Source organism: Corvus hawaiiensis, chromosome 7 (assembly GCF_020740725.1).
Source record: "Corvus hawaiiensis isolate bCorHaw1 chromosome 7, bCorHaw1.pri.cur, whole genome shotgun sequence".
NCBI lineage: Eukaryota > Metazoa > Chordata > Aves > Passeriformes > Corvidae > Corvus > Corvus hawaiiensis.
The window spans coordinates 904,928-920,126 of NC_063219.1; the positions used below are offsets into that span (position 1 = coordinate 904,928).

General features: G+C 50.2%; 1 protein-coding gene across 10 annotated transcripts in view; it reads left to right on the forward strand.

Annotated features, from left to right (window-relative positions):
- The window catches only part of HDAC4 (histone deacetylase 4), a 176,731-nt gene that overhangs the window by 73,530 nt on the left and 88,002 nt on the right, over positions 1 to 15,199 (forward strand). The gene's annotated exons all lie outside the window — the stretch shown is intronic.

Here is a 15,199-nt window from a genome sequence, read left to right on the forward strand (position 1 = left end):
ACAGGAGACTTTATCTGCTCTGCAGGGAGCAGCTCAGATCTTCCAAACCTCCAACTTTCCCTTCTCTGTTGCCTCCCAAAATTCCCTCAGGCCCTTTTCTCTTAAGGATGAGATCTCGCAGAAGATCTGAGCACTTCTGGTAGTGCCAGTTGGAAAGATGTAAACGAAGTTTATTCAAAACAACTTCGCTACATTGGGAGGGGGAGAAGAAAGTGGGCTGTAACCTAACCTAGATTTTTGTGGCCTCAAATGCATATCTGGGGAAGGAAACTTTCAAGGAGGTAGAGTTGTAGCATTGGGGGGAAAAAGGAAGAGATGGTTGTTCACTAGGCACGGGCGTTTGGCTTCGGACTGTGAGAAATCCCTGTCCCCTCCGCGTGCTCCCAGACGTGTCCGTCAGGTAAGGGAGGTTCTGTTGTCCTAACCCTCACAGGCATTCTCCTTTTAACATCCCTGTGGTAGCACAGGTCAACTTACAGGTTTTACTGCCCTCACCTCGCTCGTGAGCCGGGGTGGATTTTGTGGCTCTGTGGATCATCGGCCAGGATTGGGAAAGGGATGGGTTGGAATCTTCAATCCCCTTTATTTTGGTATTGGTTTTGATTGCTGGCTAAATTTAATGTTTCTTTCTGAGGTTGAGAGCTTGGGGAGCCTGATGGTAGAGTCTGTTCTGGCTGGTTTTGCCCAGGTGAAGTGAGGCTGTTTAATGGAGCCATGCAGGATTTGGGGAGTTCTTGCTGTTTGGACTCCATTTTGACAATTTCTAATAGCTCACCTCTGTGCTTTTGGAAGAACATCGATGCAGGGATCCCTGGGGAGCTGTGCTGGTGCGAAGTGGGTGGAGTGAGAGGTGGGAAGCCCCATCTCTTTGGCAGATGGTTCTCCCAGTATTTGGGCTGTGGGAATGGAACTTAGGCTGGGAGAGCTGGGGGTGCTCACCTGGAGAAGGGAAGGCTCCAGGGAGACCTCAGAGCCCCTGGCAGGGCCTAAAGGGGCTCCAGGAGAGCTGCAGAGGGACTGGGGACAAGGCATGGAGGGACAGGACACAGGGAATGGCTTCCCAGTGCCAGAGGGCAGGGCTGGATGGGATCTTGGGAAGGAATTGCTCCCTGGGAGGGTGGGCAGGCCCTGGCACAGGGTGCCCAGAGCAGCTGGGGCTGCCCCTGGATCCCTGGCAGTGCCCAAGGCCAGGCTGGACATTGGGGCTTGGAGCAACCTGGAACAGTGGGAGGTGTCCCTGCCTGTGGCAGGGGTGGGATGGGATGGGCTTTAAGGTCCTTCCCAACCCAAACCATCCTGGGATTGCCGTATCTGGTTTTTATCATTCTTGTCTTTAGGAGTTTGCTGCAGATCTTTGTGAGAGAAGAAAGGAGAAGCAACACCAAGCATTGCTCTGGAAAAACGAGTTGTGTGTGGGATTGTGGGGTGGTGTTCCAAGTCTCAGGCATGACTGAAATAATGGTGTTAAAAAACAGCTTAAGGAGGAAAAAAAAAGGCTTGATTGTGTCCTGGGATATTTTGATTAAAACATTCTCCTGCCCAGGTCAGGGTAAGGTTGAATGAACTTGAGTGGTCCTTGAGCTTTTATGCTGCATTTCTATTTCAGATAAAATCACTGTGGTGTGCTTGTAGGAAACCAAAATGTTTTTCTCTTCACCACGAACCAAGTGAAGGAGAGGTTTGACCCTTGTTAGTTGTTTTTCTCTGATGTGAAATGGTGAGAAAGTTCTAAAAATCCTCCATCCTGCAGGGCATTTCAGCTACAAACCGAGAAATATTTACAGCAATTTTATGAGATGGTTTTTAGGAGCGAATTTGGTTGAGTAGAACCGAGTTCAGTCATCAGCAGTGAAAATTATTTCTATCTTCTTTTCTGTATAAATTAAGGATTAATTGGAGGAAGGGAAACATTTTCCCTTTTCAAAGGCGCATCAGCCGTAATTGGTGCTTCTGAATTTCTGAGGTGCTCGCAGAAGTACAACAAGACAAAGCCCCCACAGCCCACATCCTGCTCAGGAGTGCAATCATCATCTGTCTGATAGCGCTGCCTCTCTGCCTCGGGCTCCGAGGATCGCTGCGCCTTTGGCCCGGGGGAGGAAAAGGAATAAATTAACTTTATTCAGCAACGTTGCTTCCCTTCATTCTTTTTTTTTTAAGTCAGAGGCTGGTGAGGCCCTGGTACATATTTCCCAGAGCAGCTGTGGCTGCCTCTGCATCCCTGGAAATGTCCAAGGCCAGGCTGGACATTGGGGCTTGGAGCAGCCTGGGATAGTGGGAGGTGTCCCTGCCTGTGGAAAGGGATGAGGTCCCTTCCAGTGCAGAGCATTAAGTGGGAGATTTCAGCTCCCTGCTGCTTTTTTCTCCTTGCTAGATCTAATTATCCACTCTCACTTCCACAGCCATTCGCAAAAATAATGTTGATGTATGTGGGAATAAATGGTTGCTACGAGCCTCTGGACTGATGTTGTCGCCTGGTTTTGCAGCCAGAGATGAATCCCTGTCTGTGAGGGGAAGGAGGGGTGTTCCAGCTGCTCCGGGCTGTTGTTAATTCCCCCTCTCAGAGGAACGGGATGCCCTCACAGCTCCCCACCTCCAGACTCTCCTTCAGCACCTCCTCCAGAAAGGCACCAAACAGCTCTGAAGCAGGTCCAGGGAGCTGCCCAGGCAGCAGGGACTTGGGCTCCTGGCAGGATCCCGTCCTGGTTCACACTGGGACGTGTCAGCTCGGGAGAAACATGAGCATTTGTTGTGCCCCAGAAGTAGCTCCCCCTCAGAAAGGCTTTCCTTCAGTGTTCAAAATATCCTGATGTATAGTATGGATATACACATGAAGCCCAGGATGGGGGACAAACCCATCCAAACCTCCCAAATTATCGTCAAAAGTGAGTTCTAGGAAGAATCATTTTAATGTCACGCCCGGACACTAAGCAGTTTCAACCCTGTCCTCTCGTTGGGTTATTGAAAAGCTGCAGTTCCTTTTGGCAGCAGCCTTGGTCTGGTAATTTTGCCACCACTTTAGATGCTCTGGTGTAAGATAAGATTCCCAGAGAGGCTGTGGCTGCCCCTGGATCCCTGGAAGTGTCCAAGGCCAGGCTTGGAGCAGCCTGGGACGGTGGAAGGTGTCCCTGCCCGTGGCAGGGGGTGGCACTGGATGGGCTTTAAGGTCCCTTCCCACCCAAACCATTCTGGGATTCCAAGGAAGCAGAGAAACTGCAGGTTAGTGCAGCTTAAAGCCTTGAGAGTTAAAATCAGCTCAGCACTACATTTCCTGCGATACTTACGATTTATTAATATTTGTCTTTCATTTCTAGCCCTAAGCCAAATGGACAAACCACAGCCCCTGCAATGAGAAAAGGAGTGTTCCACCTGCTAGAGGCTCTCCTGAAGTGTGCCCAGCTTCAGAGCCATTCCTCAGCAAGGAAGGCCCTGCACAGCCCTTCAGCCAGCTCCCAGGTTTCCACAGGGGATTTGCTGAACTGCTGTGCTTCTATTAAAAGCCCTTTGCATTCAGTGAATTTGGGGTTATTTGTGCAGGAGAGGGGAGGGAACTGCCACATCCAGAGGCCCTGGGCAGCTCCCTGCAGAGGAGCAGGGAAGTTCAAGCTTCAGAACCTCTTTTCTGGACTATTACTGTCCCCAAACTCATATTTTGTTGGTCACAGGATAATTTAAGGACCCTCTAACTCTGCCTCAGTGCTTTGTGCATGTGCAGGGCTGTATGGAAGAGGGATGAACTTTTTGGCCACCTCTGCCTCAACTTCAGTGTCCATGTTCCACATGGAATGAAACCACTCCTCTGGCCAGGCTGGAAATCGGAGAATCACAGACTGGTTTGGGTTGGGATGGACCTTGGAGCCCATCTTGTCCCGTGGGCAGGGACACCTTCCACTATCCCAGGCTGCTCCAAGCCCTGTCCAGCCTGGCCTTGGACACTGCCAGGGATGGGCAGTCCTGAACTGATCTTACTTCTGGAGCCCAGAAAGTGCATATCCTGATCCCCGTGGGTTGGGAAGAGCAGGAGCCCACAGCTCCTCAGCTCTGGTTTTGTTGTCTTTTGTCTCAGAAAACGTATTTATCTGTCATGATTTATCTGTCTCCTTTTCTTACCCACGAGGAAATGGTTATCAGTTGGAGGAGCTGGGATGAATTATTAATGATTATCCCTCTTTTAACAGCTGAAAGCAGCACTTAAATGTGAAGCTCGTGAATGCAGTGCTGCTTTCCTGGATGAAAGGCAGGAAAGTTTGCTCTGCTGCAAGCCCCAACTTGCTATTTTTCTTTCTTCTTCCCTCACCTTGCTTAGTTCATGAATTCACACTGAGCAGCTCCGGAATTCACTGGGTTCTCTCAGTCCTGACTCTCCACCAAGTGTAATTTTCAAAAATAAGAATTCTCACCGATTCCCTGCCACAGGAAAGGCTGTTTTGTGCTTTTGATTTATATAAAAGCAGGTGGTGAAGGGAAGAGCCTTTGAATGCTAAAACTTTGTGGCCTCTTCGGGAAGGAGGAGATGGCAGGATACGAGCAGGCAGGCGTGGAAAGGCTCCCTTGAATGGTTATTCAGGAATTTGTTCCCGTTGCCTCTGGCTTTGCTAAAAATAACAGCACTGTGAGGTGAAAGAGGAGTGATAAATGTTTCATGGAAATCGATCATGGGTTGAGGCGTTTCTTGGGGAAGAATTTCCGTGTCTCAGACGGGATCCTGGAGGCGACGCTGCCATGGCTTGTGTGCCGTGTGTGTTTGCACCCCGGCTGTTCCACCTGGATTTGCAAGCTCAAGGAGGTAATCGGGGTGAAACCTTTGTAGTGCTGGTTTTATTTCATTTTTAGTCCCTTCTGTTTTTCGAGGTAACGCTTGTCCTGGGGCTGTAGTGGTCCCACACAGCGGTGCTCGATTCCTCTTTTCCATCAGCTTCTCCTGACAGATGGATGCCAGCATTGGCTGGAGGATGAGGATGGGCTGTTCTTTATTTCCAGGGGTTGTGTTTCCTTTGTCTGCCTGCCCTTTTCGTGGCTGTGCCCTGTACTGCAGAGCTCCCCAGGGTGCTTTCTGCCAAAATTAACTGGGGGTACTTTATTGCAGGGGGGGGAAGTGCAGCCACCTGCGTTCCCAGGATTTTAGGAATTCCTCCTCTAGCATGACACGCATTTATCAAGATCCTGGAGGCTCTTCCCCAGCGTATATTGATTTTCAGGGCTATATTTGGCTCTGCTTTGTCTTCGGGCAGTGGAGGGAATATCAGGTGAATGCTTTGTGCAGCAATGCCTAAAATACAGCAGCAGTCTCCAGATGCTTCCCTGGGGAATTGCTGATGGTTCATTAAAGAGACCTTTCCTTGTTGCCCAGAGAAGCTGTGGATTCCCCATCCCTGGAAGTGCCCAGGGTCAGGTTGGATGGGGCTTGGAGCACCCTGGGATAGTGGGAGGTGTCCTTGCCCATGGCAGGGTTGGAATGGGATGAGCTGTAAGGTCCCTTCCAACCCAAACCATTCCATGATTCTGTGATTAAATATCTCCTCCTTTGGCTTAACTAATATCTTGTGATCTAAACCACTTAATCATCACTACTTTTCCATCTGTTTCTCATTCAAGGAATTGTGTCATATCAGATGATTCATTCATATTTGATTAGGGATTTCATTATAAGCTGGCCTGAAGTTTTTTATGATCTAATGAAAGGCTTTGGATCACTGATTTGGAACTGCAGTTGTAATATGCAGAATAAATGTACTGCACATTCTAATGATACTTTTCCTAGGTGTTTTTTAAAGCTCTGGCAGTTCTTGCCAGTGAATTGTGTACATTGAATTTTTTTAAAAGTTTCTGATGAAATGCAGTGATCTTTTCCATTGCAGAGAGGAACTCCCAAGCTACTACCGGACTTCTTCAGGTTGCACTGATTGACCAAACAGAGAAATTTAGATCAAAACTTGCTTTTTTTGACCCATTTGTAGTCCTACTCATAGACAGTCACACTGTAATGATACTAACGATCTTGAGGATCCTGAGTTGTCAGGGCACTGCTTAAGTGACACATGGGAGGATTTTTATTTTCACTGTGGAGTCATCTGCCACCTGTGTGCAAATTACTCCTCAGATTAAGGAAATTACTGCAATTTTTTTTCATTTTTTTTCTAAAGCCAGATGAAATGGTTGCAATAATGTGTTTTTTAAAATATTAATGGGGCAGAGTTGGAGGCGTTTGCCCAGGGGGTGCTGGGCCTCCAACGATACGGATCAGGCCAGGCTCAGCTGGGGTTTTGTCCCTGTGTCTCTGAAGCCCTTCTCTGACGAGCAGTGGGATTCTCTGTTTGTTTTCTGCTGGCAGAAGGGGCTGAGAAGATGAGCTCTGGGGCTCAGCAGCAGCTTTGGGAAGGTGTTTGTGACGCACTGAGAGGGGGCAGGGAGCGCAGCCAATTCCTGCCCTTCCGCAGGGATCCCGGGAGCTGCTGTGCCTGTCACTTAAATGGGGACTTTCTGAGGGTGCCATCAGACCTGCCCTGTGCCTCAGCCCGGCGTGGGTCGCAGGGGTTTTGCTGAACTGAGCAGCAGAGTTTCGCTGGTAGAGCTCAGCTCAGAGAGCAGCAGGAATTCCCTTCACGGAATGTGCTGAGCCCTCGGACAGGTTCCCCTCACAGACGTGGCTGGCTGAGTCCTGGGCTCCAGCAGCACATGGGCTGGATACCTCCAACTCCTCAGCAGTCATGGAATCCCAGCATGGCTTGGGTTGGGAGGGACCTCAAACCCATCCATCCCATCCCACCCTCTGCCATGGGCAGGGATACCTTCCACTGTCCCAGGCTGCTCCAAGCCCCAGTGTCCAGCCTGGCCTTGGGCACTGCCAGGGATCCAGGGGCAGCCCCAGCTGCTCTGGGCACCCTGTGCCAGGGCCTGCCCTCCCTCACTGGTAACAATTCCTTCCCAGTATCCCATCTAACCCTGCCCCTCCTTCTGCTTAATGGCTTTATAGTGGGAGCAGGATCTTGGGAGCAGCACCCAGCTCTGTCCCTGGAACTCAGCCAGACCATGGTGTCCAGGTTGCCTCTCCAGTGGAATTTTGTGTGTGTGTGAGGGCATTTAACCTCACAAATCATGTTTAGGGCTGTAAATCCAGTTCAGATGTTCCAGAGGGAACGGCTCCTTGTCTCCCTGTCCTGCCTTTGATAGTCCATAGGGTCTAAAAAGCTGCCAGCTTTTCCTGGTGGGAAACACCAGGCTCGACCTTCGACCAAATGTTGTGCTGGCACACTACAAGTGGAATATTATCAAAAAAATACCCCTAACCACGGTATCAAATGTCTGATACCGTGCTTGGAGGTGTCAAACGTTTTTATAGATGGAAAAAATGAAATTCCTTTCACGTTCTGTGTAAATCCCTGATCCAGGGATTTGTGTGTACTTGTATATGTACATATATGTGTATATATTTGTATTACGCCTGTATAATCCCTGTCCCAGGGATTTATCATGTCTTGAACTAGTGCTCAGCAGAACTCAGATCCCTCTCCTCCATCCCTGGCTGTGCCTGTAACAAAGTCTCTAAAGCCTCAGGAGTTCAAAGCCCATCGGAGCTGCTGGGTTAGGAGATAACACTGTGGAAAAGGCAGAAGGAAAGGCTGTTGCTAACAAATAAGTAAATAGATGTAAAAAAAAAAAAAAAAAAAAATCCCTTTGGGGACCTTGAGGACTTTACCTTGGTGTCCCCACGCTGGCATGGAATAATCCTTAAAACTGCAGAGAAGGAAACTCTAGAATTCTCTGGCGTTTTGTTTCCAGCGTGGCAACACAGGGGAAGGTTAAACTCCTGTGCAGAGCCTCGATACACGATCTGGCCGTGTCCCACCGCTGATGAGGGATGGGAATGACACGGCAGGGAAGGTGCTGGCTGTGTTGACACGAGTGTCAGGTGTCCTGGGTGAGCAGCCAAGAGACTTCATCTGCTTGCACGTGCAGCCACACGTGCAGCGTGTCCGTAAGGAGCCGCTGCACCTCCATCCGTACGCCGGCCATTAGGGGAACCACCCCCAAAACTGGCACTTTTTCTGGGTCTGGGAACACGTGGATGAATCCACCCTGCTTTTAACCATCCTCTGCTGTCCCAGGCTGCTCCAAGCCCCAGTGTCCAGCCTGGCCTTGGGCACTGCCAGGGATCCAGGGGCAGCCCCAGCTGCTCTGGGCACCCTGTGCCAGGGCCTGCCCACCCTCCCAGGGAACAATTCCTTCCCAATATCCCACCTAACCCTTCCCTTTATTTCAGGAAGGCACAGGCAGGTGAAGCTGCTCTTCTGCCCTAATCTGAAGGGGATTTTGGTCATTCAAGACACCATTCCCCCCTGCCTTTCCCAAATATTCCCTCGCAGGTGCCAGCCGTACACTGTCAGGGTCAGTGACATGGGGTTTACTCATATCCCGAGCCCCCCCATTTGTTGGATAATCTCTGTTTTCCCTTTAGTTTCAGCAGGAATTGTGTTCCTTGGTACAGAGGGGCAGCTTTGGAGTTGGGCTGCTGTTTGCTGGGTTGGAAAAGGCTCGTTGCAGCAGAGAAGAAGAAAATGCAGTTCCTTGGCAACTTCTCTGCACATCATTGAACCCCCAACAAGTTCCTGCAGCTTGTAAATACTCATATACTCAAATATTCATGGACTTTTGCCGAGCAAAAGGGTTTTTTTGCACTGTTTCTTCAAGCAATACATTCAAGCAATACATTCAAGCAGTACATTCAAGCAATGTATACTTTTCCTTGTTGCTTTGGTTTTTTTTTTTTCATTTTTAATTTTATTATTTCTTTATTATTATTTTGAAATCATTTGGGCTTCAATGTAGAGATCTGGCTATGTGTTCTAACAAAGTTACTGCTGCTGGGCAGGATGCTGGTGCAGGAACTGCACCACGGTTCTGTTCCACAAGAGAAAAATGACTTTTTAAGTGAGGTGCATGAGGTGACAAGTAAGTATTAACAGGTGATTTAAAAATCACCATAACATCAAGACAAATTCTAGTCCTTTCAAAGCAGCTTTAACAGGGGTTTCAGACAGTCCTGGAGCACGGTGGATATTAAGTTTCTGTGCAGTTTAGAATGTGCTTTACTCTTTATCCCACAAAAGAAGTTCTTGCACAGGATGGGAATTTCAGCCTCTGAGGAGCTGTTCCATAATGCAGGGTGCTGTTTACATCTTGGAATTAAGTACTAACTGCTGGTTGCTATCCAAATGCTGCTTTACACCCGAAATCCCCAGCTGTGCATCTCTGAGTGGATATGGCAGGTATTGAGGACAGGTTTCTGACTTGGAATGAGCAGGTTAAACCCAGCTTAAAGGTGTCAGCTGCTTCATGGATTCAGCACCATCAACACCAGCATGGGTTCCAAGTGCCCAAGGCCATTTTGGACACGGCTGGAGCAGCCTGGGATAGTGGGAGGTGTCCCTGGGGGTGGAATGGGATGGGCTTTAAGGTCCCTTCCAAGCCAAACCATTCCAGGATCCTTTGCAGTCCATCGCTCCAGGTTCTCCTTTAGCTGTAAACAGATTTAGCCTCCCTGGGCACAGCAGTCTGAAGGAGTGCAGCATTTTAGGGGAAGCTGAACTTGATTGTTCTTTGAGCCACTGCAAACGCTGATTTTTGAGACGCTGATCTCCACAAGCAGCAGATGCTTTGTCTTACACGCGCTGGCGTCGCTCGTGAGATTATGGTCAAGACAAGGACAAGTCCGCTACAAAATTCCAAGACCTTACTGAAGAATTTCGTGTTTGCCTTCCCAAGGATCAGCTAGTTGTCACAGTGCTTTCTTTTGTCGCTGTCAGGGTGGCTGGTAAAGCTTCTTCAGGCATCTGAGATGGGCTGGCAGTGAGGGGAGAAGCCTTGCAGTGAAGGATCTCTCCCAGCCCAGGTTTCATTTCCTAATAAACTTCACATTCTTTTTATATTTACTAAGGTCATTGTAGAATATTGCCAAACTTTTGGGCCTGCAGGAGAGCTGGAGAGGGACTTTTTACAAGGACACTGAGTGGCAGGACAAGGGGGAATGGCTTCTCACTGAGCACCCCCAAGATTTTGCTGCACCCTTTTTCATGATCCAGGAGTATCCCACGCTTCCACTGGGGTGATACAAACCCAAGCTGCTGCTGGTTCCGACGTCTTCCAGCGCGTGTAGGGCCCCGGGGATTTCAGAGACAGCACTTTCCTTAAGCAGAAATCAAGGCAGATGGTAGAACCGAGTGACCTACAAAATATAACCGGTTTTCTCACCACGAATGTACAGTACAAACAAGTGTACTGTCACCTAAAAATACCGAGATGGCGTTTCTGACAGAGTGATGATCGTACGGGGAAGTCAAAGTTTGGGTGAGGTCAGGAATGAATCCTGCATCCTCCAAGAACACACTGCTGATCAAACTGACTGCAGCGAGCTTCAGCCTTTTGTTTCTTCCTCCTTGGGGCTTGGTTTGCTCGGGTTTGTCTGGTTCTGTTGGATCTGTGAATTCAGTTATTGCCTAAAGCTGCCTGTGCTGATGTGAACACCTCACTGTCTTGTGGCCAACAGCACTGGCTGGGACAGTTTGTGTTCTTTTCCTCTGAAAATGTGGCCCAACTTCCTTTCTAAATAACGCTCTTCATCTGCCAGCCGTGGGCTTTTCTATCTGTCCCTCATGGATCCATCCTCATAAAGGACAGAATCATGGAATCAGCTAGACTGGGAAAGACCTCCTGAGTCCAGGAGGTCCAGCACTGCCACCACTAAGCCGTGGCCCCAAGTGCCACATCCACACAGCTCTGGAACGCTTCCAGGGGTGGTGGCTCCACCACTGCCCTGGGCAGCCCATTCCAAGGCCTGACCATCCTTTCAGGGAAGAAATTTCTCCTAATTCCTCCCCTGAAGGCCGTTCCCTCTCCTCCTGTCCCTGTTCCCTGGGAGCAGAGCCCGATTTCCCCCCCCAGCTGCCCCCTCCTGTCAGGGACTTGTGCAGAGCCACAAGGTCCCCCCTGAGCCTCCTTTGCTCCAGGCTGAGCCCCTTCCCAGCTCCCTCAGGAATTCTCCAGCCCCTTCCCAGCTCCGTTCCCTGCCCTGGCCATGCTCCAGCCCCTCATGGTCCAGCTCCTGCAGCTTCATCTCTCCCTCATTTTTCAAGCATCGCTTCTGGACCCTGAATCCTTATGAAATCTCCCAGGGCTTGGGATCAGTGGCCAGGAGCTGGTGCTGTCTCACGGTCCCCGCCAAAGCCGGGCTCTCTGCAGCTGAAGGCCACTGCCATGAGCGAAGCAAACTTGAGGCGAATGGGCTGTGAAGTGGAAACATGGGAACGAAACCAGGCGAAATCAGGGGAGGATTAGGCTGCGGTGGTTTAAGGCAGCTTTATTTCGGGATGGAAACACTGACGCAGGATTTAACGCACTTGGAGTTTGGCTCGTTATCTCCCTCGTTCAGAGGGCTGGTCTGACACAGGCGTGTGCAGGAATCCATCTCCCTGCAGACCTTTCTATATGCAAAAAAATGGTAATAATGGCATTTTGGAAATGCTGTTCCCCGTGTTGGCTCCTTGGGCTGACCAGCTGGGAGAGCAGGGGGGCTCTCGTAGGCGTCGCGTCCCGTGGGCTTCTGGAATGTTGGGAGATGCTCTGGCATTCATGTAACATGGATACAGCAATTTGGGCTAGTGCAAGGTGTCCCTGCCCACGGGACAAGCCCCATCCAACCCTGGACACTGCCAGTGATCCAGGGGCAGCCACAGCTGCTCTCTGGGCAGCATTGTCACTCATGGTGTTCTGTTCTACGTGTGTTTCAGCTGGTCTGGCTTTCCCTGCAAGGACTTGTTTCTGGAACCTTTAGGAGGAATGGGCTCCCAAACTTGAGGGATGAACCTGTAGAGCGCAGAGCTTCATTAAAGTGGCCTGAAAATCAAATGCAGTTAATGCTGTTAAGATGCAGTTAAGATGTGGTTTGCTCGGTGGAGGAGGGATTATCTGTGTGTTGGGATCAAGCAGGAGTTTTGTCTAAAGAAGGTTTTGGTAGTGATTATGTGTTTTCTTTGGCGCCTCTTTACACAGTGTCTTAGCCAGGAATGTTGAAGCGAATCTGAATGTCCCATTTCCATCACTTATTGCTAATACCCAGGGTGTGCGGTTGCTTCAGGGAGGCAGCAGATAAGCCACTGCCATCTCTGCTTGCCTCCAGATACCACTGAACCAGATTTAACCTCCTTAGACTTGCTTTCAGACGCCTTCCTCTCCAGCTTGCCTCCTGCAGTTGTCCCTCAGCTGCTGCCTGGATGTCCTTTTTATCTCTTCCTTCCAACCTTCCGAATGCCTTTTGTCCGGGGCATCCTCCTAAGCCTGGCTTGGCTGAGTCCCTGAACCCTCTTCAGCTCCTTCCCCGAGTCGTTTCTCTTTTTCCGAGTGCTCTGAAAAGTGAGTCACTGTTATTTTGGGTACGTATAGGAGCTCCGTCCTTATATAGATATTTTATGTCTCTCACCTTTGGGCTTCTCACAGCATCCTGTTTCTTTTTGTGGAAGGACCAGGCTGCAGTCAGCTCCTTGGCAGGGGAGTTTGGTGCCTGAACGTAGCTGGAGCAGAGTTGTAGCCTCCCACTGAAAGAGGCAGGCACCATTTAATTTGCCAGCATCCCTAAACCCTGTATTAGGTCCAAGTTTCACAGCTGAAATGGCATTTTTAAGCCAGATAATCCAGAATTTATCGGAATTTCTGAGGGAGGACTTGCTCCCCTCTTGCTGTGGTTGTAGTAGACGCAGTGTAGGTGTATTGTGGTTTGGGAAGCTGCTTGACACTCTCAGCAGGCGACCACCCAGCTCAGAGCTTTTAGTGAAAGAAACGAGAGCTTTGAGTCCAGAAGCTTCTGGGGACAAAAGGAAGCTTTTTGTCCATTCACAGAGGTGTTCATCGCTGCGCTGTTCCTTCCTTGGGAAGGCCAGTTTAAAATGAGTTGGAAAACAGCATTCAGAGAGGCATGGGATCATGGAATGGGCTGGGTTGGAACGGACCTTAAAGAGCATCTGGTGCCTCTCCCTTGCCACGGGCAGGGACACCTTCCACTGTCCCAGGCTGCTCCAAGCCCCAATGTCCAGCCTGGCCTTGGACACTGCCAGGGATCCAGGGACAGCCCCAGCTGCTCTGGGCACCCTGTGCCAGGGCCTGCCACCCTCCCAGGGGAGAATTCCTTCCCAATGTCCCATCCAGCCCTGCCCTCTGGCAGTGGGAAGCCATTCCCTGTGTCCTGTCCCTCCATGCCTTGTCCCCAGTCCCTCTGCAGCTCTCCTGGAGCCCCTTTAGGCCCTGCCAGGGGCTCTGAGGTCTCCCTGGAGCCTTCCCTTCTCCAGGTGAGCACCCCCAGCTCTCCCAGCCTGGCTCCAGGGCATCCTCTGCACTTGTTCCAGCAGCTTCACATCCTTCTTATGCTGGGGTTTCCAGGGCTGGAGGCAGCTCTGCAGGTGGGCTCTCGCCAGAGCAGGGTAGAGATGGAGAATCCCTGTGAGATTCCTTGTGAGAAACACCTAAATCTCTTTACAACCACACCTGGATTTAACCTGTTGTCATGTTAAAACTCACCTTAAAGCCGATCCCTGGGTGGCTCTGGCTCTGTTGGAGGAGCAGCACCTGGCTGGCTCTGCTGAAGGAAAATGCAGTTCCCTGGCCACAGGCTGGGCAGACACTCAGCAGAAGCAGCACTGGGGCTTTGTGCCGTGTCTAAAAGGCCACCTGATGTCAGTGGTTTGGGCACGAATGCCAAGGGAGAGCTCGGTTTGAGGAGAGCCGTGACGTGGGGAAGCCTTGTCACGCGTGGATCACTGCTGGCACGGGGAATGCAGGGAACATCTGCCCTGTCCTTCAGGATTTGGGTAGCAGGATTGTGGGTTTTCATGTGCTCAGTTCCTCTGGTGGGTCTTGGGAAAAAATAAAGGAAAATTTTTTAAGGAAAAAGGGAAGTTTTTAAAGAGAAGTCTTAACTCAGCTGTGTGTTTTGGTGTGTGCATCCAGGCACGGCAAGCCCTGCCTGTTCCTCCAGAATAAAAAGGTGCTTTAGTGCCATTTCTCTGTGCTGTCCTGGGGTTTGAGTGGCTGGAGGTTACTTGAATTTCTCTGGGAAGCTGCCTGTGTTTGACAGTCTCTTAAAAGACTTTTTTTTGTATTTTCATGTGTGTCTTCATTGCACTGAATGGACACCAAGTAGCATCCTGGTCCTAGCACAGCTGATACCTGAGAACACCCATTATCTGGAAGTAAAGCCCTTCCAGAGGGGGCTACAGGAAGCTGTGGGCTACTTGCCCATGTGGATGGGCTTCTCTTTCACCAGTCTGGATTTCTACTCAACACTGCAGCCTTTGAGCAATCTACGAGTTCTCAAGAGCTGTGGAATAGCTTTCCTGTTACAATTTGCTGTTTAGCTGCTCCTTTTGCTGCTTTTACTTTATTTCTGCCGTGATGGAGGATGTGGCATTGCACATTTTGGGGCTTCTTGGACAGCTGGGAGTCCCTTGGCTGGTGACAGAAGGTAGCTCACTGTCCTGGCAGTAATAACCATTTATTTGCTGTATTTGAAATACAGTGGGACAGGTAATTCCTCAGAATTTTGTTTCACCTTCTCTTTTGACAAAGGGGAATGGCCTTAACCTGAGGGAGGGCAGGGGTGGGTGGGATATTGGGCAGGAATTGTTCCCTGGGAGGGTGGGCAGGCCCTGGCACAGGGTGCCCAGAGCAGCTGGGGCTGCCCCTGGATCCCTGGCAGTGCCCAAGGCCAGGCTGGACATTGGGGCTGGGAGCAGCCTGGGATAGTGGAAGGTGTCCCGTGGCGGGGGGTTGGAATAGGATGAGCTTTAAGAACCCAAACCATGCTGTGCCACTGGCTCATCAGTGGCTTTATTCCTGCTATTGCAGGGGTCACCCCTTTGGAGGCTCCAGGGAAAACTCCTGAAGACTTGGTGAGAATGTCCAGGTGTTTGTCCAACCCCACCTTCCCTGGGCATCCCTCAACTCCCTCATGCTGATCCAACACGGTGGATTATTTGTTTTTCTCATGGGAGGTTTTTCATGTATAATCTTGGGATGAGACTTTCTGGCTCCTGCTGGATCTCTTCCATGTTTAATTCTCTTCTCCAAAGCGTCATTTTCCCTTGAAGGAAGCTCAGAGTGAGTTTAGAGAGAGGCATGTGGGAAGTCCACGTGGATTTGGCTCTACAGAAGTGCAGCT